Below are 26,516 nucleotides of genomic sequence, written 5' to 3'. Positions count from 1 at the left end.
GTGTTATTGAAAAAAACAATTCTAATTTAAAGAAAAATGTACCACATGCAGTACATAGCAAGTGGACAACTTTGATGTGGGATTACAGGCTTGAGGTCACTGTGATTTAAATGAGCACTAATTTCCTCCATGCCCTGTTTATGTCACACGCGCACACACACACACACAACCACACGTAATGACTTGTCCCTTTTGTGGTCAGAGTTGCAGACATCAAAGCCAGCGCAGACAGCCAAGTCAGTAGCTGCTCTCAGACATGCCTTTCACTCGGTGGATGTGGTGGCAGTCTTAGGTGTCCACGTCATGTTTGAGTTGTTTATTTTAACGCAAACATCACCCAGGCAACCGTACAGTACTACAAACCAGATACCATTTCCATAACTACTGTGGGGCTCACGTCAGAATTGAATACAATTGCAAAAAGGCTACAGCGAAAACAAGGAGATAGATATTGCATGCACTTTAAAGACTTATCATTTCTATTCACTGGGAGATTAAATGTGTTAAAAACAACAGCAAAATACCCGAGTGAGCTAGTTTGTTGCAGAGGAGATGTTGTCTTGCTGTGCAGGAGGGAGAGGCTTTGAGAATGGCTTCAAGTGTTTATGACGCTTGTGAGCATTGGACAAGTTTTGATTGCTCACTGTCTGTCCAGACCGGTGTTTAGATTGTTGTCTTGCTGTTGGGACTTACTTGCGGCTCGACCTGTTGTCTCTCATGGCTAGCGCTCCGTCTCCCTCTCATGCCCTCTCACACACGGATCAATCCACCAGCAGTATATGGTCTCTCCCATCATTTCGTCTTTGAGTAATTGAGCAGTAGAATGTGGGAAACGTCCCACTTCCTCAATCTTATTTCCCACGCAGACTCGATACCACACCCAGACTAACAGGCCTTTACAGCACACACACACATGCACACACAGAGGCAATGGACATGGGAATTGTGAGAGCTCCACATTCACTTTGTATACAAAGCCTGATACAGTCATTCTAAATGAGAAATTGAGTGGGAAAGGGTATAAAGAGGAAAGTCTGCGAGGAAAACAAAATCCAAGTTGGTGAGACATTACGACGACAGGGACTAAAGAAACGGAGCAGATTGGAGAAGAGACAAAGAGAGAAATGGTGACGGAGAGATGAGAGCATATGGATGGGGGAGGGAGAGCGAGAACTAATTAAAGAAAGTCGAGTTTTAGTTGGGTGTTGATTCCATGAGGAGTAATGGTCCCAGGTGTGTGAGACGAGGGGAAACGGAGGAGATGAGTGAAGAGGAAGGAAACAAGGTCCCCGTACACCATATGTTCTCTATCTTTCCCTCTTTCAGTCCCTTTCCTTTCAGGCTTAGCACTCGCTCACTGAGACGAGCTGAACTCGGATCGCTTTCTTTCTCCCCGTTCTGTCAGCTATTGCAATTTACTGCAGGTTGAGTAAGGAGACAGTGGATGGAGTGGGCGTGGTTTGGAGACAGAATTATCGTGTGACTGTTTGCATATGCTTCTGTTTGCATTTCAGAAAGGCTCAATCGCTTCCATTTGTGCTCTGTTTATGGGGGATTTATATTTGCTGTTCCCTCTGAAGATATGGATTTCAGTATTTGTCCTGTTTTTTATTGTTTAGCTTGTGCTGTGTTTACATTACTTATTGTTTGAAAGAGGATTTCTCTGAGTGCATTGGGTAAGCCTGTAGCCCTGACAGCAGGTTTGGTGAAACGTTTGATTGGAGGTTCAGTCTATTTATGCATACTGGTTCATTCCTTGACCACGGAACAGGAACACACCACGAGTTTAAAATGACATGCCATCCAAAAATAGCGGCCAAACTCACTCCCCCCGCCCCCAATGAGCCCCACTCCGGCCGGATAACCATCCCCCTCATCACGGCGCTCTCCACCCCGTCATGAAATGCAAGCTGCTCCCACTGTACATTCCACTGAGAGGAATGAGCCAACTCCCCTGTAAATTAGAGAGCAGGGGGGCTAGTTATTGTTTTCTGCCAAACAAAGGCACTTAGCAAACAGGAGTGGAGCAGTTTCCAACTGGTGGTTAGTTAGGCTTAGCAGCTGGGGGCCTGGAGGGAAGCTGCTGCTGCTGTGTCACCAGGTTGGAGTGCCTTAAGGCTCCGTCCCGGGGCCCCTCTTTGGTCTCTTTTTTCCCTGTCTCTGTGTCTGTATGTGTGCCTATGTGTGGGCCCTCAGGCTGTTGTCAGGCAGATCACGGGAGCTGTTGTGAGTTAGCCCGGCTGTCTGTGTCTACCTTCATGCCTCTGTTCCATAAAGGAGGAGAAGGAAAGGAGGAGAAGGAAAGGAAGGAGATAGGGGATGGGAAGAGGAGGGTTACAACAGAGCGATGGAGCGAGCGCATTCCTCGACATGCACAAAACATGTCCGCGGGGGGAACTGCAAGCCCAGCAAGGCTCACAGACTTCCAACTTCTTAAAACGAAACTCCCTCATGCTCCTCCTCCCCCTCCTCCCCCGCTCCTCCTCTCCTTGGCCCTGGAGTGGTTTAAGCGGTAATCTGTGGAGGAATTCCAAAAGGCAGGAATCCAGGGATTATCCAAAGAGGAAAATGGTAGATGATGGAATACTTAAGGGTTTACCTGAAATGATTGCTTGGGTTTTAGGTTTTTTGAGGTTTGAATTTGCAACAGCATGACCAATTTCAGTTAGCGGATGAGGTGATCAAATGAACGAAACAAGATGTCCTCGGAGCTTAAACGCCACACATATATCTCTGAGACATGTACACTGTAGAACGCTGGCTGTCCTGCTGTAATCAACTTCCATAATAACTTAGTACATTCAGATAGAAGAGGTTTTACTTTAAATACAGTGAATTAGAATAAGTCTTACCTAGCCTGAAGTTGAGTAATACTAGCCTGTATTCAGTATCGGTAGAAGTAATCTGGTATTTTTCACCGATCAGAGGTGATTAACTGCTGACATATTGTCAGCCAATATGTTTTATTTCACTTTAATTTGAATACCTTTGGGTTTTTCACGTTGGCTCTGGGACATTGTGATGTGGCGTTGCTTCTAAATATTTCTGACAATTTTTGACGGTTGGAGAAAATAATCAACATATCTGTCACTTCTGAAAGTAATCCTTATTTGCAGCCCTAATGAAATCAAACTAAGACCAAAGAGCTAACTCACTCTATATGTTCTACTAACACTCACTGATGTGAGTGTTAGTCATTCACACTATCCCTCTGGACTTGACCCCCCGTATATGGCACAAAAACCCTGCTGGCGTTCTCCGTGGCTACAAATAGACGTCGTTTGGCAGCAGCAGGGTGTTTAAAATGTGGTTACACTATCTGTGTACGGCTGTGTTATTGTAAACACGCTCTGCATCTTTGGGGCTTAGCGCCTCCTGTCCTACTTAACTGGCCGATAAACAGGCTTTAGCTTTCATTATGGTGATGTTTGATATTGCGCCTCCTTACATCATATCATGCTGGTATCTTGTTTATGTGTTTTGTCTGGCCGTGTGTTTGCGTGTGCATTTGTGCGTCGCTGTCACAATTTCCCCACGTGTGTGTGTGTGTGTGTGTGTGCGTGTGCGTGTGCTATGGATGTCTGAGGATATAATGACAGTGAGTGTAAGTCCTGTCTGCTAGCTGTAATCACTGCGTGGTCGGTCAGTTCATTGGGTTCTGTTCACCTTACAGTCTGTGTGTGTGTGTCTGTTTTCATATGTACAGTGTGGATTACATCAGATAATGCATCTACATAGTTTCTGCTGTGCTGTTGTCTTGTCTTTATAGTTGATTGATATTTGTTTAATGTACTTTAATGTATATAAAAATACATTGAAGGAGTTGTAGCACTGTGATGCACTACACGGCCAGACGTTTGTGGACAGCCCTGTGTCGAGGCAAGTTTTTATGACCCTGTTTACGAAGAGAAGGCCATAAAGAAACGGTCGCCTAATATCCATGCCTGACCTCACTAATGCTCTTGCGGTTGAATGGGAGCTAAATCCCAGTAGCCAGGTTCCAAAATGTTGTGGAAAGCTTTCCCAAAAGAGCGGAGGCTGTTTTTTTGCAACAGTATCATGCCCATGGTTTTATAATGAGATGTTCATCTCTTATGGCTGTAATGTTCGCTGCATCGAACATGCCAGTCTGTACAGCGGGAATGTGATGCAGTAGAAGTGACTGGCTGTTTGACGACTACTTAATTATTGCACTACTCCCTTCAATATATATATATATTGTAGCCAATGCCACTGATAAGTGTTGTGTGTATGTGTGTGATCATTCTTATATCTGCGCTATGCTTGCTTTTCAGGTACAGGCAATATCTGGCCCACCCACTTCCAGTCAGTACACACCCAGAGTGTGCTCAGCAAGGGGCAGGTAAGAGGAACGTGTGTGTGTGTGTGTGTGTGTGTGTGTGTGTGTGTGTGTGTGTGTGTGTGTGTGTGTGTGTGTGTGTGTGTGTGTGTGTGTGTGTGTGTGTGTGTGTGTGTGTGTGTGTGTGTGTGTGTGTATTTCTACCCTAATAGATTATCGATGCACTGCTGGGTTGGTTGGCTACAGCAGACAGTGGAAATGGACCTGGACTCCCCTGAGGAAACAAGATATCTCCAATACACACATAGAAACGCACACAGCTAACACACATACAGTAGATACAAACACAGGCACGATGTGACTTCATAGGGGGGGGGCTCTTATACGCGGGGCTTTAAAGCACATTTTACACTCACACACACACACTTACTTGCAATTAGACACACCGCACACCTGCTGGGTCTTTAGAGGAAGCTGAGCTCCATGCTGCCTGTATCTGAAGATGAAAGGAGGAGGAGAGGAGTGCAGAGACAGGCAGGAGGGAGAGGAGGAGGGATTAGAGGAGAGAGAGGGAGAGAGGTAGAGGACAAAGAAAGATAGCCGATAAAGAGGAAGAGGAGGAGCAGATATGAAGGGTGATAGCCAACTCTGCATGCTCCCACCTCTTCTTCCTCTCTCCTTTGTGAACAGATGGGTGGAGGTATCAGATTGTGATGAAAGCCAAAATGGGTACATACAAGTACATACACAACGGCAGTCACACATGGCCACACACACACACACACACACTCTCTTTCACTCCACCAGACAGATGCAATATTTAGCATCCCATGTTGCTCTCTGTTTCCTCATTCTCCCACACTATCATATTTACATCTGACATGATCATGTTGTGTGTGTGTGTGTGTGTGTGTGTGGACACAATGATCATGAGCTCAGGTCAGGCTGGGTCCATAGTCTTCTTACCACAGTGAAGGCAGTGTACACACACAAAATCTAAATTGACACCGAGTGATGTCCTGGACAGAGAGACAAGCGGAGGGAGGGAGGGAGGGAGGGAGTGGCAAGGAGATGATGAATCAGATGAACAGTGAGGAAAGAGATACGGCATGATGAAGAAAAGGGTGGATGAGATGGAGAAAAAAAAAAGAAGGCATCAAGCTTGCGAGTCCTGTGGGTATTTGCTTGCAGGGGGAGGAGGGCAAATGGATGCATGATGTAGAATCCAAATGTCTCGGTGTCACTGGGTTAATCGGCAATCTGTGCCGATCGTGCACTACAAGATCCACTCCGGCTTGTGCTCGGAACTGATGACATCTCTGTCATGTGGTGTGTCACATTTCTACGGCTTCACCCGGGGACGTTTGTGTGTCGGCAACTTCAAATGACACAGAAAAGGTAACAGTTTGGCCTTTAAGAACTTCACCACCATGACATGTTGTAAAGTAAACCGCACACAGACTCACTACACCTGATGGATCCGTGCCAGTAGATAGCAAAGGCATCCGATGGATGTTTGGGGGAATCATTTTATAAGTGCTAATTTCTCCCTTAGTGTTGCAAGAAGTAGGGTGGAGGGTGAAATGTGCACAGTCTGGCCTCCCACAGCTTGCAGGTGTGTGAGTGTGCTTCTAGTCTATATATTGTCAGCTTTCTGCCGGTCATGGTGGTCAAATGTACTGCCAGCATGTGGACTCTGTGTTCCCAGTCCAAAAAGTTTAGTTTGATGGAAGTTCTTTTCTGGCCCGACTATCCGCTCTCTCAAATCTCGCTGTATGTGCTTCCAGCTGTCAAGTGAATTTCATGGAAACTTTAAAAATTATGCAAATGAGGTGTTTTCCATCATCAGTTTGAAGTGAATAAAAATAGGCTTCCTGAGTGTCAAAACTGGACATCCACTAAAAAGAGGTTTTGGGTTTTCTTGGATGTGATATCTTACAGCCTCTCAGAACCGCCGACCTCTTTTAACTTTACCGCAGTGAAAGTGAACTATTAACAATTACTGTTTAAGCAATACATTGACATTCAGGGAAACGCACGTATACCAGAGTTAGATTAGAAAATCAATAGCTCTCTCATACATGAGTAAATATGAGGCTACAGCCAGCAGCTGGCTACCTTAGCTTAGCATGAGGACCGCGATGAGATTCAAACGGACATCCTGAAGGCAACCAGCGGAGACTTTAGGAAGTCAAGGACATAGTGTGGCACATAACCCATTTAAATACACAGCATGTCATGTTTACACTCACATTCACAGAGATATCTACGTTAAGAATGTTATGGGTAGCCAAAGACGTTCATCCCAAATCTTTGCAATGCGTTGTATGGCCTTGGGCATCAAACAACCTAATTGGCTGAGCCAACTTTGTGGAAAAAACGACATTACAAACTTTGTATAGCAGTATAAAATTTTAAATAAAACAGCTGCACAGATGTCTTCGAGCGACACGACGCACGTTCACTTACATGGAAATGAAGACACGCCGGTTCCGGCTTTGATCTGACGCATTATTGGGGAGATCTAGTACTGACTAAAAAGTGCTGGAAGTCAAAGTTTTTGAAGGAATTGATCAAATAAGCTCCAGTCATCGTCTGAATTCCAATGAATTACTCTCTCTCCACTCTCTCTCTCTCAAGTAACACTTGTGGTGTGGAATCAACAGAGGATGATACTTGATGAAGGGAGAGAAAGAGGGGGGGGGCTAAACCAGTGTTAATTGAACACAGCTGTACCTCGTTAAACATTAATTGACAATTAATCAGCTCCCTCCCTCTCCATGAATATATCTTCAATATATATTTTAAAAGAAAGAGAGCGAAAGAGAGAGAGAGAGAGGGGAACAAAGTAAATTATTCACAGTAGCACAAGGAAAGCCTGTTCTCGCTCAGCCTCCCTCTTGTGCTCTACTTTTTCTCTCCATCTTCTCCCTCTTTCTCTCCCTCTCTGTGCTCCATTCAGCCCATTAATCTAGTTTTCTGCCTTTATCTCCGCTTCCTTCCCCTCATCTATCTGTAGTTCATCCAGAGAGAGAGAGAGAGAGGAGGAGTTAAAGGGAGATGTCACAACAAGGAGGAAGTGCCAGTGGGGGGAAAAGAGGTACGGCGGTGGAAGGAGAGAGAGGCCCTGGTGCTCCTCCATGAAGGGATTCAAGAATAACCTCAGTGAACCACGTCCACACCTAAGTCAGCATGAGAATGATGTGGAACGGCGTGCATCCATTCCAGGTTTTTAGGTTGCTTTGGGAAGGATCTGGGGAGAACAAGCGCACACTTTTCAACTTTCTTTGAAGGCCTTCATGTTGTTGCACTCAGTTGTACAAGAAAAGTGACAGAAATAGTTGTGTAAAGACAAAGAAAATAGAGCTTTACCACCTGACCAATCAGGTTGCTTGATTTGAGAGATGTAGCCAGCTAGTGTGAATGTATTTTAAGAGCAACCTGTGAATGCTGCTGAAGTTTAGATCCAGCGTACGTGGCCACAGGCACTTTGTGTTCTAGTGTTTGAAGACGCACTGTGTGTGTGTGTGTGTGTGTGTGTGTGTGTGTGTGTGTGTGTGTGTGTGTGTGTGTGTGTGTGTGTGTGTGTGTGTGTGTGTGTGTGTGTGTGTGTGTGTGTGTGTGTGTGTGTGTGTGTGTGTGTGCGAGCCCAGTCTGTCCTGCAGATCCGGTGGGTCGGGCTGTTCTGCACGGTGCTGCTGGCTCTTATATAACAGTACTGATTGCAGCATAAAGGGTGACCTGCAGTGCACCCGCTGACACACATTCTTTGTTTTTCCTCCTTCCCTCGATCTGTCACTATCTCTTCATCCCCGCTCGCGCTTGTTCCCTCTCCCCTAAATCTCAGCTATTTCCATCTCGCTCAATTAAGCGCTCTCTGAAACGCTTTGTTTCCTTCCGTCTCTTTTCATTATCAATCGCTGCGTCCGCTCTCTTCGCACTCTGTATCGGTGTCACTTTGGCTGCATCCCAAAAAGTCTCAGCTATTGCTCACCAACTCTCTGCTTCGACTTCTTTCCTCCCTTTTTTTTTATACTGTCCTCTCTATCAGACGCCATCTATCTGCCCTCATCATCTAACTCTCTCTTTACCTCCCTCTCTCTCCGTCTGGGCCCCAGCCCAAATATTATAAATGATATTGCATACTGGCTAGGGGCCAAATCTGCAAGGCGATAAATCAATACAGCGAGAGAATTATGTAATGTGCCACCATATTGACTTCTCTCTTCCTCCTCCATCCCTGGGAGGTTTCCTCCTCCGCCCCTTGCTCTCCGTCATCGGCTCACCTTCTTTCACTTGCTCTCATTTAACCAGATAAATCCTCAAAGTCTAATTTACAGCCTCGGCCTCTGAGTCAGTTTTGGGGTGAAGGCGTGTTCTGTACACTGATGTGCTGGATCATACAGTACAGCTGTTGTCATCAAACAATTATCACCTGTTGGGACTGATAGGAGATGATGAGAATACATCTTAGTGTAAATGTGGTGGAATGTACAGAGTCCTTCAAGCTGACATTAGTTTTAATCATTTAAAAAGAAGAAGTTGAAGGCTTAACTTTCAGAAAGAAACAATCTTAGTTTAGATCAGTGATTCTCAACTGGTGGGTCACGACCCACTTCTGGGTCGCGGACCCGCTTTCAGTGGGTCGCGGGCCTTTCCCTGAAAAATGTTGTTTTTCTGCTTCTGAGTTGAAGCAATAGTTTGCAGATTATCCCTTATATGCATCCCTATACAGAATATTGTTTACATGTATCTTGACAGATAGTCAATACTTACATTTAACATTTTACCTCCAGTTGTTCTCTTTATTCAACATTCTTCTGCCACATCTCCTCCTATGAATTTACAACACTTCTGCAGTGTTTATGCCAATAAATGGTAGAGATATACCACGAGCAGCTTGAATCTATCTGGTTTACCGCTATAGAGGATGACACAGTGTTAACTGGTGAACATGGACAAAGAAGCAGTGAGTTTTAAGTGGAGAACATGTTTTATCATTGGATAGGTACACACCAGATGGAAACGAATGACTCACAGCATTAGACACCAACATCAACAGCAGGTTCATTCAAACTATGTGCAGAGTTCAAGGATCGTGTGACTCAAATGAATGAGATAAAACGAACGAGAAGTGGTTTGAATAACCAGCTTTGATGACTTTACATTGTCGCTCTTCCCCGGTGAAAGGGTTTCTCTTAAAGGTGCTTTGGAGCAGAATGCTGCTGTATAGCATATACAGCAGGAGCTGAGATGACATTCACCTCTTTTGGACAGCAGATGCATTCAACAACTGGCACATACTCAGCGATGCTGCGTTCATGGAAACCGTCAGTCTGAGTACTCTCTGTTATCTTTTTCATTCTAGTCATGCAGTCTGGAGCCGGGGGTCCTGGTGCCCTGGCTTCTATATGGAGGGGGAGGGGGTCTATAGGATTCAGTGAGTAAGCAGTAAAACTTCCTATAATTCCTCCAGCCTATGCCCTGGTCAGAGAGTGCAGCATTTCCATACTGTATTTTCCATACTGTCACCCCCACCCTCTCTCTCTCCTCCCTCTCTCTCTCCTCCCTCTCTCTCTCTCTCTCTCTCCTCCCTCTCTCTCTCTCTCTCTCTCTCTCTCTCTCTCTCTCTCCTCCCTCTCTGTCTCTCTCCCTCTCGCCCTCTCTCTTTCCACCTCTGCTTTCCAACTGTACTTTTTCTCTCCTCTCTGGAATTCCATCTTCCTGCACGTGGCCAGCACTCAAGAGGGCATGGTGTGTGTGTGTGTGTGTGTGTGTGTGTGTGTGTGTGTGTGTGTGTGTGTGTGTGTGTGTGTGTGTGTGTGTGTGTGTGTGTGTGTGTGTGTGTGTGTGTGTGTGTCTGAACGTGAGATATAGGAAACATCGCCTGGTGAAGGAAAGGAAACATGAAGCATGCGTTTTCTGTAACATGCCAACAAGTAGGCAGTACTTGTTCCACTGCCCCAGCCTGAAAGCTGTGTTGAGCTCTAACATGGTTTCTGTGCTGACTGTAAACGCAGTACATTTAGTATCAACACATTTAGTGAAGGGCAATGAAGAGCATACTCGCTAGAAAACATTATAGTCGACTTTTGAATAGCTTTGGTTGTTTGTTCATTTGTCAGTACTTTAAGTAATATTGATCTGGAATGCCTTTCTTTTGTTCAACAAAAGTGGTTTATTTGAGAAAACAGACAAGACACTGAACACTGGAGGAAGGGAAAGAAAGTTCATAATGCAATACAAAAAGAACCGACTTTCATTCACTTCAAGAACAACTTACTTACTTTTGTATTTCTGGCTATTGTTGCTATTGATAATGAAGGAGGTACAAACATAAGCAGTTGACAACTTTTAAACAAACCCACAGCACAGCTAACGGTGTTTAGAAGAGAAAGCAATGGTGAACTTATTAGCCAAATGATCTGTTGTAAACATCTAGTGAACACGCCCACGTCCTGGTTCGACTTTGACCTACCAGTCTTGCAGTAGTCTTACGTGTGCACAGTTTTCCTCTGCAATTAGGAATTATTGTCTGACTGCTCTGGTTTCTCGCCCAGTCCGTCATAAATGATGGATATATAGATGTATAAGTGAAGTCAGTACATGCAGGAAAAGAGTCTTCCAGTGGTCATGTTGTATCAAAACTGGATTCTGTACCTATAAGCCATTGTTCTGTGGAGCCACATGTTAGCTGTTTCTTATGCTACACCCTTATCGCTGGATGGCTTCACACATCTGTTGGTACGGAGATGTTGGTGCAGTAAACTCACATCTGGGCAGCAACACACGCTGCAGAGTTTATAACCCCGATCGAAGGTTATCTGCATCTGTATCATCGATATAATCACCGGCGTACTGTACTGTAGGTCACAGCACATCTACGTCAGGCTTGCATCACACTAATGAAGAACAGAAATCAAGGTACAGAGTGAACACAGAGGCTCCTTCTGCTCCCCAATCCCATCAGTTTGACACACAGAGGTAGGGAGGGGAAGGATGGAGAGAGAGAGGAGAGGGAGGGGTGGTAGACGAATGAGAACGAGGCCAGATCAGGCTGAGGGAGGGATGGGGGGGGGGTGGAAAGGGGGGAGGTGCTGTTTAGAGAAAGGCAGCGAGTGAAAAAAAATCTGAGAGAGGCAGGCTGGGGGGTTGGGCTCCAAGCCTCTGCATGTGTATGTGAGAGAAAGCAGCAAGCGAATGTGTGTCGTTTGTGTCTGTGTGTGTGTGTGTTTGTGCGCGTGTGTGCGCTCGCTCTGTTCCTTTCCTTTCTTTGTTTGACTACTGAGTGGGGAAAAAAAGCTCGACAGAATATAGAGATAGAGAGAGGGTGAGGGAGAAAAACACAGACGGAGAAGGAGAGGATCTGAAACCAGTCACTTTTATTTTTTTTAGAGAGGGAGAGAAGAAGAAGATAGACAAAGGATTTCTATTTTGGTCTGGGTTTTTTTCCTGTCTATTTTTTTCCCTTGCAGACTGTAGAATAAGACAAAAAAATGTATAGCAACAAAAACAACAACAGCGCTGCATGCCTTTGACAACAGTGTCATATTCAAGAGCGGTGTGTGTTTTCTGTGCTGTCTCGGCGTGTGTGTGTGTGTGTGTGTGTGTGCTGAGGAGGTGGGGGGAGGCAGCCCGTGCGATTTAAAGGGAAAATACAAGGCACACACAAAGCTTGGGAGCGCAGGCAGGCAAGGCAGCAGGAAAGGCAAGGAAAAGAAAGGTGGAGGGAATCTGCTGAGCTGGCTGCCGCTTCAACCAACAAACCTCTTTGGGATTTTACTCCACCGAGCCGACCCTGCGTCTCCCTCTCAGCTCAAACCTGAGCCACGGCCACGGTAAGACAAGCTGCCTATCCACCAGCTCTCAGCTGTTTGCACCGCTACCCCTCTGCAGACAAAAGCAGGAGAAAGTTGCTGTGTGTGTGTGTGTGTGTGTGTGCGTGCAGATGGAGAAGAGCTAAGCTAAAGGATGAAGCTAAGGCTAAAAGGCGTGAGGAATGCAGCACAAAGGGAGCTTGTGTGCTCCAGCTGGGGCTGTGTGTGTGTGTGTCTTTGTGGACAGGTTTGAATGTTTATGTCACGGGGCTTCCCAAACTTTTGCATGTGAAGGATGCCCCAAAATAGACGAGCACCGACCACAGAGACTGTTTTTGGTAAATGATTTGAAAAGAAGGCTGGAGGTGGAGAGAGTGAGAGCTCCTATCACACTATGCCTTACATAGTGTCTGCTAGTGCGGTACATGAAAGCAAATATTCCAAAAAATGATTGTGATTGTCATCTACTGGGGAACAAAAGGAAAGGAGTCTTGAAGGTCCCAACGTGTTCGTTTAAAAACCAGCGGTTCATGTCAGAGCCAGACGATTTAAATACCCCTGACGGCTCCGCAGCCAGCTGGCTCACCGGCGCGGAAAGCAAAATACAAAAAGTAGTTCATTTTTACTCCTCTATCTCTTTGTCTCAATTGTTTCTCATCCCTTTCCCTTCACCCTACACCAGCATGTCATTTCTTGCTCTTCCATCTTCACTCCTCGATCTTTGCTGATGTAAATGCTAGTTTGCACAAAAGGTCTCTCTCCTTCTTTCTTCTCCTCGTCTCCTTTTTCCTCTCCTTTTGGTTATCTCTCCTTTTTATCTCTCCATTGTGAAATAGAGAGGTGACCGCATTGAACATGGGTCTTCTGACTTTGCTGCCTAAGCATTAATCGGTGACTGCCTATCTCTTCTGCACAGACACACACACACACACACACACCAGCTCCCATTAGCTTCTTACACATATGAACACACACATTTCTGTACTACAAAGTGTGTGCTGTCCCGTTAGGTGTGTTGTGGTCTGGGGGCTTTCACCTTGTTCTTGTCAGTAGTCTGGTCTGCGGTCAGCACCCGTTTTGTAAATGTGTGTGTGTGTGTTACTGATGTATAATGAGCTAATAGGAGCCGGCGGTGTGTGTGTGTGCATGCTCCGTCCTGCGCAAGGGTGTGAGAAACACAACACTTGTGCCGCCGTCTAGAGCTAAGATTGTTGTGTGTGTGTATCGGTCCCTGTCTTAATTAAATCTCCCCCCCCCCCCCCTCCCCCCGTGTTTTAACCATTCCAAATATTCCTAGAATAAAGGCCTCACTAGAAAGACACCTCACGCGTGCTACTGTAAACTGATCTCTGCTACTCCGCCACACACGCACGTGAGCCCCGGCACGCACATGCACACGCAAGTCAAAATCAGTGTTGCTGTTCCATTTGCCGCCCCCCCACCCTTCATGTCCTCCCCGGGGACTTTCCTCCTTTCTCTCTTTTCATTAGTTCATTACCAGCGTAAGTAGAGCACCCTACACTCTCTGACATTTCTCTTTCCTTTTTTTCTTGTCTTTCTTTTTTTTATTCTTCCGCCACATCCTGCCCGACCAGGATTATCCAATAGCGTGCCAGGGTCCCCTGCTGTGGGCTGGAATACATCATAGCTGCTCGCTCACTACCTGACATAACCCTGCCCCATTAGGATACACTGTATACAGGACGCAGCCAGCGCTAATGCTGCGCTAATCTGTTTATACTGTGCTGCCGGTTCCCAGACTGAGTGCCGAGAATGGTGTGTTACAGGAGGATATGACATGATGCATTTCATTATGGTACTTTTTGATACAGTTCTTTATGTTCCATCAAATGGAGTAGTTTATTGTCTAAAATGGGCTGTACAGTTAAATACACAGGCAAATAATATCATCTGATAAATGAAGATATGAACTGGTTGAACATAACTGATTTAGTAGGGTAGTATTAAATTATGGAAGGGAAACTCATATTATATAATGAGCAGCTGTATTGTCACTAAAAAACTAAAATTACAAGGTTTTTATTTCCGTGTCATGCCAAGCATTTGATACTCAGTGGTGTTCCGTGTGGGGCATGTTAATACATGAATATTCCATGGCGTTTTGAAATAAATTACTTTTATTTGTAATTTGAATGTGTTTCTGACAGTTTTTTTCTCTCACCTCGAAGGCTTTCTCCAGGTAACAGCCGAATCACTGAATGAAATATTCTTCACGTCTCAGTCGAAAACGAAGCAGAAAAGATAAAAACATATATTGGTTGATTCAGCGAGATGTAGCATAAAACAAAAGATTTATGCTTTTAGTAAAACACAAAGTAGCGTAGTCTAATAGCATCTATAATGTGGCAAGACAGATTCCATTACTTTCCATTAGACTGTTTTTCTCTGTAGGCTACAGTTTTGCACAGTCATTAATTGGTGGGGGGGGGGGGGGGTGACCTGGCCCGGCCCGGCCCAGCTGTGAGTGAACGTGTGTGTTTTGCAGATAGAATAGGGGGATTTGGCCCGTGATAACAGTTGATTCTGGAGCTGTCTGTGTAGCAACAAGCCATTTCCTGCACAGAGAGCCATTAGGACGCCACCCAAATATTCCACCCCCGTCTGTCACCCACCATGCTCCTGTGTTCCTCTGCAGATGTGCACAGACACACAGAGAGGGGGGGAGGGGGGTTTGTGATTGAATTTGGGTGTGCATGGGTGCTGCTCTCCTCTCTACCCCTCCTCAACCCCGGGGCAGTCTCTCTCTCTCTCTCTCCCCCCCCCCCCCCCCCCCCCCCCCCCTCGGCTGAAGGGGGGAGATTGTGCATTCATTGGAATGGAGGGGAGGAGGAGGAGGAGGAGGGGGTGGGTGATTGAGTGTGCTGCCTGCCGAAGAAAAGGGGAAACAGAAAGAAGAGAGGAGAGGGGGAGGGGTGGGCTTCCTTGTGTTTTAAACAAGAGGGAAAGGGGGAGGAGAGGGAGAGGAGCAGACAGGCAGGAGAGGAGGTTCAGGGGTGGAGGTGAGGGGAGGCTGGCTGGTGCCGTGGCTGGGTTGTGTCTGTGCATAGACGGGCTGGAGCTGTGCTAATAACAGCCTGTGTTCAAGGAATAGCTTGAGACTCATTCATGAAAATGAAATTACATATCTATATCTATATATATATATATATAGATATATATATATATATATATATATACAGTATATCTATACTTCTTGACTTTGCCCACAACTTTTGGTGATATCTGCTCATAGATTTTATGTTTACGCTTTTTTCATCTCATAAGTGTTTTTCATCTTTTGAAGGTGATGCTGATGTCCCACCTCTTTAGAAAAAAAGCCCACGACATACTTGTTCCTTTGTTAAACCCACTACTACATGTCACTTCCTCTGCAGCGTCATGGCTTCTTTTTGTTAAAGATATAATAAAGTGGTTAGAAGCCGACTGACTGTTCCGCAGCGTCCGAGAGTAAAAATTCAGACACGTATGTATGTTGAGATTTGCAAGTTACTACTTCAAACAGAGTGTGTTTGAAGCAAATACTGGAGGTTGTTTATGGGCAGCAGGTGGTACCAGCTGGCCTTGTGTTGTCTCGAAAAATGTATTAAATACTGTATATGCATTGGTGCAAGTGCTAACAGTCAGCTGTTGAGAGCATACTTGCCACGATGTGTGCCAGTTCCTTTAAGATCCAGACTCTGTTGCTGAGCATGTTTTTTCTGCATGCACACATACACACACGCACACACACAGGCACAGTAGTAGTACTGTAAATATTCTGCTCTGAGGCTTTATCTGTGACTACACCAGTTTTATATTTAAAAGCACTGTTTGTTAAGGCACAGAGGGATAAGGCTTAGGTGGTTAATTCTATTATGCGTGGTCAAAGGGCTCAAGAAGATTAGCTTTGGCCGCTGAGCTCATATCCTCCATGGAAACTAGCCTGTGGAGGTAGCTGTATATACTTAGCATAAGTAAGACAAAGGAAGCGATAGAGACATGATGAAAGACAGAGAGGCTGGGCGGTCTGGTGGAAGGTCAGATCCACGTGGTGGGCTGTATGGCAACAATATTACACCACATGTTTTTTGTCAGCCAGGAATGAAACGTAACACTTTAAAGTTTGAATATTTATCGCTTCCTTTTGGATCCACTGCACAGCACAGCACTTATTTATAACGCTGGTTCACCTGTTACTCCCGTTATTTCCCTCTTCCAAAACAGTGGTGAAGAACACCAGCAGCGAATGCCAGTAGTTGAGTTGTTATTAAAACTAAATTATGACTGGTGCGTTCACTGCATGCCAAATTAATACTTAGCAGCAGTGCTGCGCTGCTGTATGGAGAGGAAACACTGGAGCTATAAGATTTGCAACCGATAGAATGTGCACTGAAGCAAGATGCTAACAAGCTCTCTGTAAAGACAGTGGAGACATTTGAATTATTCACAATTTAATATCGTCATATCGTCATGCACGAGAGAAAAGGAAAAGGAGTGGAGATAAAGAGGTATCTGGGAGATTGAGAGAGAAATATCCATACTGAGACATTTTGAATACTCACACACACACACACACACACACACACACACACACACACACACACAGGGCCATTGGCAGATGTAGTGTGCTGAGTGTGCACATGGCGTCTTTGTGTGATGGAGACAAGCTGCGGTTTGTTGATTTAAGGTAATGGCTTCCAGTTGTCTCAGTCCGGAGAGGGCTGTGTCACTACGACTGGGGATAGACGGGGGATTGGCAAGCTGAGTGAAGACAAAATCTATAACACACACACACACACACCTGCACACACACTTTGTGTGCGTGTAAAATAGGTTTCTGTGTTGGCCTCTGTATTGAAGACATTGTGACTGACTGAACCAGGTGTGTGTGTGTGTGTGTGTGTGTGTGTGTGTGTGTGTGTGTGTGTGTGTGTGTGTGTGTGTGTGTGTGTGTGTGTGTGTGTGTGCACGAGTCTGCATGGCTGATTTTTATCACACCTTTGCCAACGGTCAACAGTTGATCTGTGTGTGTGTTTGTAGCGTCTCTTGCTTGTGAAGGTTTGTGAATTGTTAAAGCACGATGCAGCGTTCTTCATAGCTCTTGATTTAAGAGGGAATGAGGACGAGCAGAAGAAAGAGACATGCAGAGGGGGGTTCAACACTAGAAAGTGTTGAGTTTTGGAATTAAAATATTTTTGCGCGTGACTTTTACCAGACATTCTGTCTTTGCTCGTATTTCTGCACCAAGCACGCCTGACTGTCGATGTTGTTCTGCTTGTATTCATTATTAACAGCTTGTAATGCAGTATCCTACAGTTGCACTCTGGGTAGGAGCAGCTGCTGAATGCTCAAAATGTGAACCACAGAAGATAGAATGTATACTATAAGTGCACAAACAGATTCCCATCAACACACAAACACACACACACACACACACACATGACTTTGGCCATGCCCTGTGTATTTACTGCACTCTGTAATTGTGTGAGGAACAAATGTGCCGGCTCTTTGAAGGCTCCTGTTCTCATGCTGCTCTCCTTATTTGTTTATCTGTGGCGCGTCTCATAAAGTGACGTGGCACTGCCCAGCTTGTCATTGTTTGTGCACATCAAGCTGGTTCTATGTTTGTGTCTGCATCTGAGTTTGTGCGTGAAGCTGAGTGTATATGTCTGGGACCACACTCCAAAGTGGATGCAGGTTAGGTTTTGCATTTGAGTGTGTGTGTGTCTGCAATCCTTGTGAATGAAAAGTTCACAGAGTCTATCAGGGAGCTGGGTTTGCTCGCTGGTATGTGTTTAGCTTCCGCTGTTAATGAGGCAGGACTGAAAGATAGTGTTCAGTCCTGCCTTGTCTCACTGGTTTTACTTGCTTCATGGGACAATGTTTATTTACCCATGGGCTGCGTACGAGGAAGTGAAACCAATTTTTACTTTGTAATAGGTCATCAAGTAATTTCTTATTTTTCCTCTTACCAAATGCTTGCCTAACAATAGGTTGCTTGCACATCCAGCAAAACAGCAATCCACACAAGTTAAACTCTAGTCGGGTTAGTACACCTCTCTTCAAAACCGTCACATGCAAACTAACACCACCCTCTGACCCCTCTGTCCTAGCTTGTTTTCCTCCCTGTTCTCCCCCTCTTCTATTCCTTTTCTACCCAACTTAAAACCTTGTTTTTTTTCTCGTCTTCTCGCTGTTCTTCCTCTTCTTTTCCTGCCCTTGTTTTCTCTCCTGCGTGTTACATCGCCTGTCTCTTTAAGCCAGTTCCACGCTGAACCCTGACCCCTCTCGCTTGTGTAACTTCCATGATAACTGTGCTTGTGAGTGTGCGCATGTGTGTCCCACAATGTCTCTCGCTCCACGTATTTTCAATACACAAGTCACAAGTCACAGCTGAGCCACACGGGAGTTCATTTGGTAAGATCCACTTTACACTTTCCTACAAACCTCATTTTCTGTGTAATTTGCATGCTTTCTTTTTGATTGTGTTTCAGCATATTATTTTATGTGTATGTGTAGACATAATGGCATATGTGCAATTGTGTCAGTCATGGAGTTGTAGAAATGACAGGTGTGCTTTTGGTGTGTGTATAAAATGGAGTGTGAGAAATCAAAGCTGCGTCTGCCTCAGAGCATTTAAGAGGGTATCTGTGTCTCTGCGTGAGTGTGTCTGGAGGGCAGCGGGTGCACTGTGACCTGTGTGTGTGTGTGTGTGTGTGTGTGTGTGTGTGTGTGTGTGTGTGTGTGTGTGTGTGTGTGCGTGTGCGTGTGTGCGCGCGCTTGCCCCCAGACTGGTAACATGATCTGTCTCGAGGAGTTGAGCCCTCCATCCCTCCGCTGTCTGTCTGCACCCTGCCTCTCCTTTCCTCTCTCCTATATATTCCCATATCCGTTCACAGCCGTCTCTTTTCTCTGCCTCCCCCTTTTCCTCTCCCCCTTTCTTCCCCCTAACCATAAACTTGTAAATCTGTGTCACTCAAAACCTAAAAAATACATCTGTTCGAAACCTTAACTCTTTTGGCTTATTGCATATTTCTCTCTCTCTCTCTCTCTCTCTCTCTAACACACACACACACACACACACACACACACACCCACTGTGATCAGATGGCTTTGATTGCAAAGATCAGAGAGGGGAGAAGTAGATGGGTGTGTAGGTGATGTAATTGATTTTCTCATGTAATTGATTTTCTCTGTTTCCTTTGTTTGACTAGTGTTAGATGTCACTCTTGCAGCTGTCTACACTGCACTGATGCACTGGTAACTGAGGTTATGGTACATGTAGATTACACGTGGGTTGAGTGGGGCAGGGTGATGGAGAATGTCACAGAGCCGGCCTATCACTGATGTATTGAATTCTAGGTTTCACAGTGTGTGTGTGTGCTCCATCTCTTCTCTGTCAGATGGTCAACAATGCCTAATCAGTCGTCTTCTTCCTTCGCTCTTCGTTTAGCAGAAACATGAAAAAGGTGACCCTAAATATATTCTTGAGGCATTAAAAAAAAAACAAGTTCAAGTGGTTTTGTGAGTTGAGAATCCTTTAATAAGAGACTGCTCAGACGTTAAAAACTCCTACACGCATGAGCTGTTGGCCGTAGGCCATCATGTGTAGGTGGTTTTAATATGTCGGAGCAGTGTTGTGGTTCTAATGAGCGTGAGAGTCCTCCCCCCTCCCACTGCTGCAAAATATCCTCTCAGAAATCTGTCTGTGTTATAACTTTTTGGCTCAAACCAACTCATCTCGGCCTTTTATTCAAAGCTTCCAATCAAACTGGAGCTTTAACTACAGGACTGAGCATGCACTACATGTGCAGTTTCCTGGAGCTGTGTGTGTGTGTGTGTGTGTGTGTGTGTGTGTGTGTGTGTGTGTGTGTGTGTGTGTGTGTGTGTGTGTGTGTGTGTGTGTGTGTGTGTGTGTGTGTGTGTGTGTGTGTGTGTGTGTGTGTGTGTGTGTGTGTGTGTGTGTGTGTGTGTGCGCGCGCCATATGGCGGCTGTATCAGCCCACAGTGTAAACACAGCTGGTTGCCTCCCGTGGCTGCATGGGTGAACAGCAGTCTGCCTGCAGATACAAACAGCCCTAATAGGAGGATCACATTCACCACGAGTACATTAATGTGACTATTAGACACGTTGGGATCCATGATGTGTTGTTTGTAAGGCACATTAGTGTCAATGCTGCAGCCTGATATCCAGACTGCTGGAGACTTTGAGAGGGTGATGATTGAGCGTCTCAGCGTCTGCTCGCCTTACTCTGCTTCAGGCCGTTGTGATTCTTTTTTTAAATTGTGATGACATTTTTGTGAATATTGAGTCCCGAATATGAAACTTAAAAATGCAGACAAAGCATAATCTCTTGAAATAGTAACTGTCACTATTCACACAGAATATGTGCAGGTACCATCATTTGTTACTATTCATATGGTCGGCTATATGAATAGTACATTTGATCATTTGATTCATTTGATAAAGATGTTTATCAAAGAGTAATGCTTGTGGAACCAGAGACACAAAGCAGAGAGGAGAGAGGGCGGGCGCTGAACATTGCACATCATAAATAAAATGTCAGAAACACTGGTGCATGCTAGCCAGTGCTCAGGGTAGCGTGAAATCTGCTCCCACCCCCTCCTTTCTTATCTTCCCTCCCTAGCAGACTCCCTCGCTCGCTCTGTGTGCATGTGTGTGCATGTGTGTTCATGTGTGTGCGAGCACAGGGTAATTGAGGTGTGTGACCTTGCTGTAGGCCTGGCAGGTGTGAAGGGAGGGATGGAAGAAAGCAAGGGATGAGATGAATGGGGGAGAGCGTGAAGGGAAGGAAGGATGGATGGAGGGCTCTGCTGTTCCATGTTGGCAGACTGATAGCCCGCCTGTATGCATATATATGTATGCTAATGTTTGACATTCTGCAGTGAAAAGAAATACAACTGATGTTGTGTGTGGGTGGAAGCACATTCTTCTGCTGTAAGGTCCTCTGCATGCAACGTGGAATTGAGATCGTGTGTGTGTGTGCGTGTGCGTGTGCGTGTGTTATCAAGCAGACGGATGACATACATAATTTACTATATGCTACAATGTGTGAATCTGTTTCACTTTCAAATTGTTGCATATAGGGTTTCTAAACATCATAGTATACTTTCATATAGCGGTCTAAAGACCTGGAGACCGAGGAGGGCTGCTGGTGGTCTCAGGGGTAAACACTCTGCAGCCTGCGCTTCAGTGTGCCCACCTGTTCCATCGACTAAACATACAAACCCGAGTGGAAATGAAACCAAGAGCATCTGTCTCACAGTAAATCATCTCTTGAGTGTATGATAGTTATTCATTTGTGCTTTAAAACGAAACAGCCGTGAAACAATCAGAAAATAACCTTTTATCCCGCTCGTCTACTGCTGTTCTCAGTTCGCTTACACGATCTCTCTCTCTCTCTCTCTCTCTCTCTCTCTCTCTCTCTCTCTCTCTCTCTCTCTCTCTCTCTCTCTCTCTCTCTCTCTCTCTCTCTCTCTCGCGCGCGCGCGCTCTAGCCTAAATTGGTCCAAATCAATACTCAAGTACTTACTTGTTTAGTAAATGAAGCGGTCCATGACTTGAAGCCTTGCAAACCCCACCCCGATAGTTCATGTACTTTCAGAAAGTACTACCCCTCCACCAGGCCCTTGTTGGGGGGTACAATGTGCTCGCAACTGCATTTAGACCCTGGTCCCTGCTGTTGAAATGCAATGAGTTCCTCAAAAGGTTCAGAGTCCTTGGTCGAAAAGGGGCTCTTCAGGCATGCACCCCTTCACGTTAATCTATCTCATGTCTGAATAAGCACCCGAGTCACGTTTACGTAAAAGTAATTTCAAAGGAATTGAACTAGTCTTAACTGCATTTGTTCTGCTGTTCAATGCATGTGCACTGTGGATTGTACAAATCAGGCAGCAGAATTCGCTCGCTAAAACAGTCAAATGATGAAACTATGACAGGAGGAGGGAGCTGGAGCTTAAACTCTGTTAGCGATGCAGCCCGTGAGGGAACAGGGCACTTTAAAAGATGTTACTGAGCTTCATCGATTTTCAGGGAGGAAGTTTCAGAGCTAAGGGACCCTGACTCCCAAAGCCCAGTCCCTCCCGTGAGCATCTTCATACGCGGACATGTTCCATGTGCAGTTGTTTGTAGGCGTGTACAGTCCGTGGACATGAGCAGTTGACTAAATGTATACCAGACAGGCCCCTCGTGGACCTACGCAGATGCCGAAAAATCATTTGAGCCTCAGTCTGAAACTGGCATTTAGAAACTTCCTCAGGATCTGCCTGTCTATGATCTCATCTCCTTGACTTTGTTAAAGACTAGCAGCTGCGTTTTGAAACCAGGTTGACAGTAATTATAATAATTATGTTTTCGAAAATGATGAATTGGTGTTACATGCAGGTCTTTTAACATGAAAAGACACGTTTTCATCTGCACACCGAGCCGACCATAAGAATAGTGTGAGCTCTCACACACCTACCCATCCCCCTCTTCCTCTCCTCCTCTGTCTCTATAAACCCGCCTCCCCCCGGCTCTATGCACAGTAGCACAGTGCATCTGTGTCATGTCACCAGGTTCTGGCGTCCCGAAGCAACCCCCCACCCTCCCTTACCAGTGCAATCTCTCTCTCTCTCTCTCTCTCTCTCTCTCTCTCTCTCTCGCTCTCTCGCTCTCTCGCTCTCTCTCTCTGTCCTTGTGTGGCTCACTGTCATCCCCGATCTCTTCATTTTCCCTTCCTCCACCTGCCCGTCTATGTCATCCTCTCTTTCTCTACACTTATTGTGTGTCACTCACTTAATATCTTCCCCCCGTCTCTCTCACTCCATCATGCAGCACAAACACACATCATCACTCTCTCACTGTCCTTCCCCTCTCCCATGAAGCGTACACAAACATAAAACTGTCTTGGTGCATACATTAATAGATCCAAGCTCCTTAGGTGGCTGATGCATGCATAATCTATCTGCTCATACAGAACGTGAACAGTGCACTTATGGGGCTGTGTGTGTGTGTGTGTGTGTGTGTGTGTGTGTGTGTGTGTGTGTGTGTGTTTGAGGCCCGAGGCTCCTCCCTCCAGAGAGAAAGACAGACAGGTGTGGACCAGATTGAGTTCCGCCTCATTTCCTCTGCCCTTTGCAGCTGGTCAAGGACACACAAACACACACAGGCATATTTTGGACACATGGTTATGCACTCATGCACACACACACACACTTCAAATACAAGGGCAGTGACATCCATACTGCACACACCTCAAATACAGACACAATGCAAGATGTAAAAGGATCAAATGCAGCATTAGTACAAACTGAAAGATTTGCAAATGGTAGAAATCCGGTCCCAGTATAAAGTTGTTTAAATCCCCACCACTGCATGTTATATTCATACTGTATCTCACTCACACACACACACACACACACACACACACACACACACACACACACACACACACACACACACGCTCGCCGTTACAACATTTATAGCTGTCTTTGGTAATTTATATTGGACATGACAGCGCTCATATTGGCCGTTCATTTTTCATGCTGGTATCAAATGTATCAACACCAGAGGAACATTATGATCATGGCACACACTCGTGACCACACACAGACACACAACACTTGCCGCTGACATCAGCAGCTCTTGTGCTGATGTTAAGGCACAATTTTATCAGACTCTGGAGAGCTGGTCATTGGCCATCAAAAGAATTCGACCACTCCAAGCGTTTTTTCCACCACTTTAATTTGTCTTTGTTTATGGCATGTGCAACAGTAGAGTGATATTGCAATCAGTGGCTCAGTGGTAGAGCAGGGTCGTCCTTCAATCGGAGGATCGGCGGTTTGATCCCCGGCTCTGTCCATGTCGATGTGTCCTCACCCTAAATTGATCCCCCAGGCTGTGCAGGTGGTGTATGAATGGGTGTGAATGGGTGAATGATGACATGTAGTGTAGTGGTCTGAAGACGATAAAAGCGCTATACAAGTACAAGTTCACTCATCCATTTACATTATTACAATCCCCCAATAGTAAGGAGACAAGATCCAAATAAATAGGTTTTTTTCCCACTGAGATGTCCAATATAATAAAAAGCATTACGTTTCAGTTCTTTCCAATGTGGATCGAATGAAACCCGAGATTATTCTGGAGCTAGGTGAGACTATTTAACTTTATCTGTCTCTCGTATGTTATTCAGGTTAGTTATGGTGAGATGGAGGGTGTGAAACGTTTCTCAGCCTCACCATGAAATAGATTTCTACAGTTCTGCCTTCTGTCTCCTCGCTTGACTTAGTTTATTCTTCTTTTATTTTTTATTGTTATGGTTTTATATAATATATATATATATATATATACACACACACACACTCTCACTGAATAGTGATAGGTAATGTTGGGAGGGGCTCACTACCTCCCCACACTCATTTATACACATAAACACACACAGTGTTGTCTATAGTATCTGTGTATTCTCCACATGTGTTGAGGTCTGTTGTAGCATTATAGATGTGTGTGTGTGTGTGTGTGCCCCCCCCCCCCCCCCCCCCCCCGTCTGTCCTGGCGCATACCCAGTGCAGGAAGTGCGGGGTCACAGTGTCTGGAGGGCAGCCAGAAGGCTCCCCTTTAAATGCCCAGAAACTTTGCCTTTAAGGACTTGGTCTATAGGCAGAGACTCACCATACAGACACAGAGGAGGAAGGCGGGGCTTGTTTGTATACATTCTGGGGTTGCATGCTTACTTGCTGGTAAAGGTGATTGAGTGCTTGTCATATTGTGTGTGTGTGAGAGTGAGTCTTAGTGTGCGTGGTCCTGTGAAGACTGCATGAGCCACCATGTGGGGATCACGTGTGATCCAGCAGATAAAGAAGTCTTTGTGAGCAGATGCAGAAGATGCAGCTCAAGCAACACACATCCACTTACACAGACACACACACTGTAACCTATACAAACACACTCTACTGCTCTTTCACATGCTGTTTCTCAGCTCACTTTCACTCTCAACAGACCATTGCTTAAGCCAGTGTGGCTGGTTGCTAATTAGAAATCTGAAATCATGATATATGTATTATATATGTTTATAATATATTATATATGTATTATATATTATATATGTATTATGATATATATTTATGTATATATGTATGTTTGGAGCGAACACGCACAGCGGTGTGACTATAAAGGCCTGAGTCAGTCTTTTTGGTATGTGACGGTTTACTTAAATGGCATTGTGCAACTGGATAGTACAGTGTAGCACCTCTTCAGTGGTATGTGGGCTTGGCAGGGCTTGTCTGACCACTCTCCAACTTTGTCACACACACACACACACACACACAGTGCCAGACACAGTATGCCTGCATCCTAGGCTAATGCCTACAGCCTTAAACACACCTTCCTCATAAACTCCTCAAATTCCCTCTTCAGATTGCACACTCACACACACACACACAAAGGGTAAGCAAATTGCTGTTGTTATGACTGATTATCAGAGTCCCACCACTGATCACCATCAACAAAACAATCACTTTCCTTTCTTCTTTTTCCAATGTGTTTTTTGTTCAGTTAAGCTTGTATGAAGGGGATGCCTCAGGCCACTATTCTCAGACTGTGTGTGTGTGTGTGGGTGGGTGGGTGGGTGTATTGTTGTGTACGTGTGAAGCGAGTTCAGACATGCCGGTTACCTGCTCCTCTTCATTCTGATGATGTTGTTGTTTTTGAGCGACCAGCAGTGTGTCTACAGAGTAACGTGCACGTTGTAACGTCTGGCATCAAAAGGTGACTAGCTCTCACCAGTTTGCAATTACAAAGCCATGATTACACGGTTGTGTAGTCTACACATCCAGGTGGACATTTTTGGTGGTAAGATAAAGCAGAGTTTTCAGGGCATGAATGTGGTCAGCCTATTTCATGGAAGTCTGCTGTCATGATTTCTTCTGTTAAAGCCCTACTCCAGAGTTTTGATCATTTCTCTGTACAAGAAACAAGCCTGATGATGGCACTAGACATAGTCGGGTATCCCACTGCTGTAGTTGCTACTCAGTGTTTCTGCTCTCAGGTATTTTGGATGTTAGGGATGGAGTTGACAAGTCAGAGTTTAAAGGTTTGATGGCAAAGCCAAGTTTAATTTTGGAGGATTGACGTCACAAGACTGTGCCGGCGCCGACTGCTGTGGCTCTGAATGCTGCGGCTCTGAATGCTGCCTACAGCTGTGAGGGACGCACTCTGCTCGGCTGCTGTGCGTGCCTGCGTGCGAGAAAAGACAATGAGGGTAAAACAGCACGACAAATGTTAAAAGGGTTATGTTCATTATATTCATTTACACATGCTTGCACAAACATCTTTCACACACACACTTATAATCACACTGTTCACAGGTCTTGATTGTGGCAGCAGCCAAAGCCGG

At 45.3% G+C, this 26,516-nt stretch overlaps 1 protein-coding gene across 3 annotated transcripts in view; it reads left to right on the top strand.

Moving 5' to 3' along the window:
- The first annotated feature begins 4,337 nt into the window (after positions 1 to 4,337).
- kdm6ba (lysine (K)-specific demethylase 6B, a) overlaps positions 4,338 to 26,516 on the top strand; it is a 56,420-nt gene continuing 34,241 nt past the window's right edge. For 2 of the 3 annotated variants that reach the window (XM_079295361.1, XM_079295363.1), the window contains exon 1: positions 4,338 to 4,363. The gene's annotated coding sequence lies outside the window, so the exon portion shown is untranslated. Of the gene's footprint in view, positions 4,364 to 12,014; positions 12,139 to 26,516 lie in introns of those variants that run through there. The other variant, XM_079295362.1, reaches the window with a different exon arrangement.

This window comes from Melanostigma gelatinosum, assembly GCF_949748355.1.
Source record: "Melanostigma gelatinosum genome assembly, chromosome: 23".
Taxonomy (NCBI): Eukaryota; Metazoa; Chordata; class Actinopteri; order Perciformes; family Zoarcidae; genus Melanostigma; species Melanostigma gelatinosum.
This window is presented reverse-complemented; position numbering and strand designations above follow the sequence as displayed.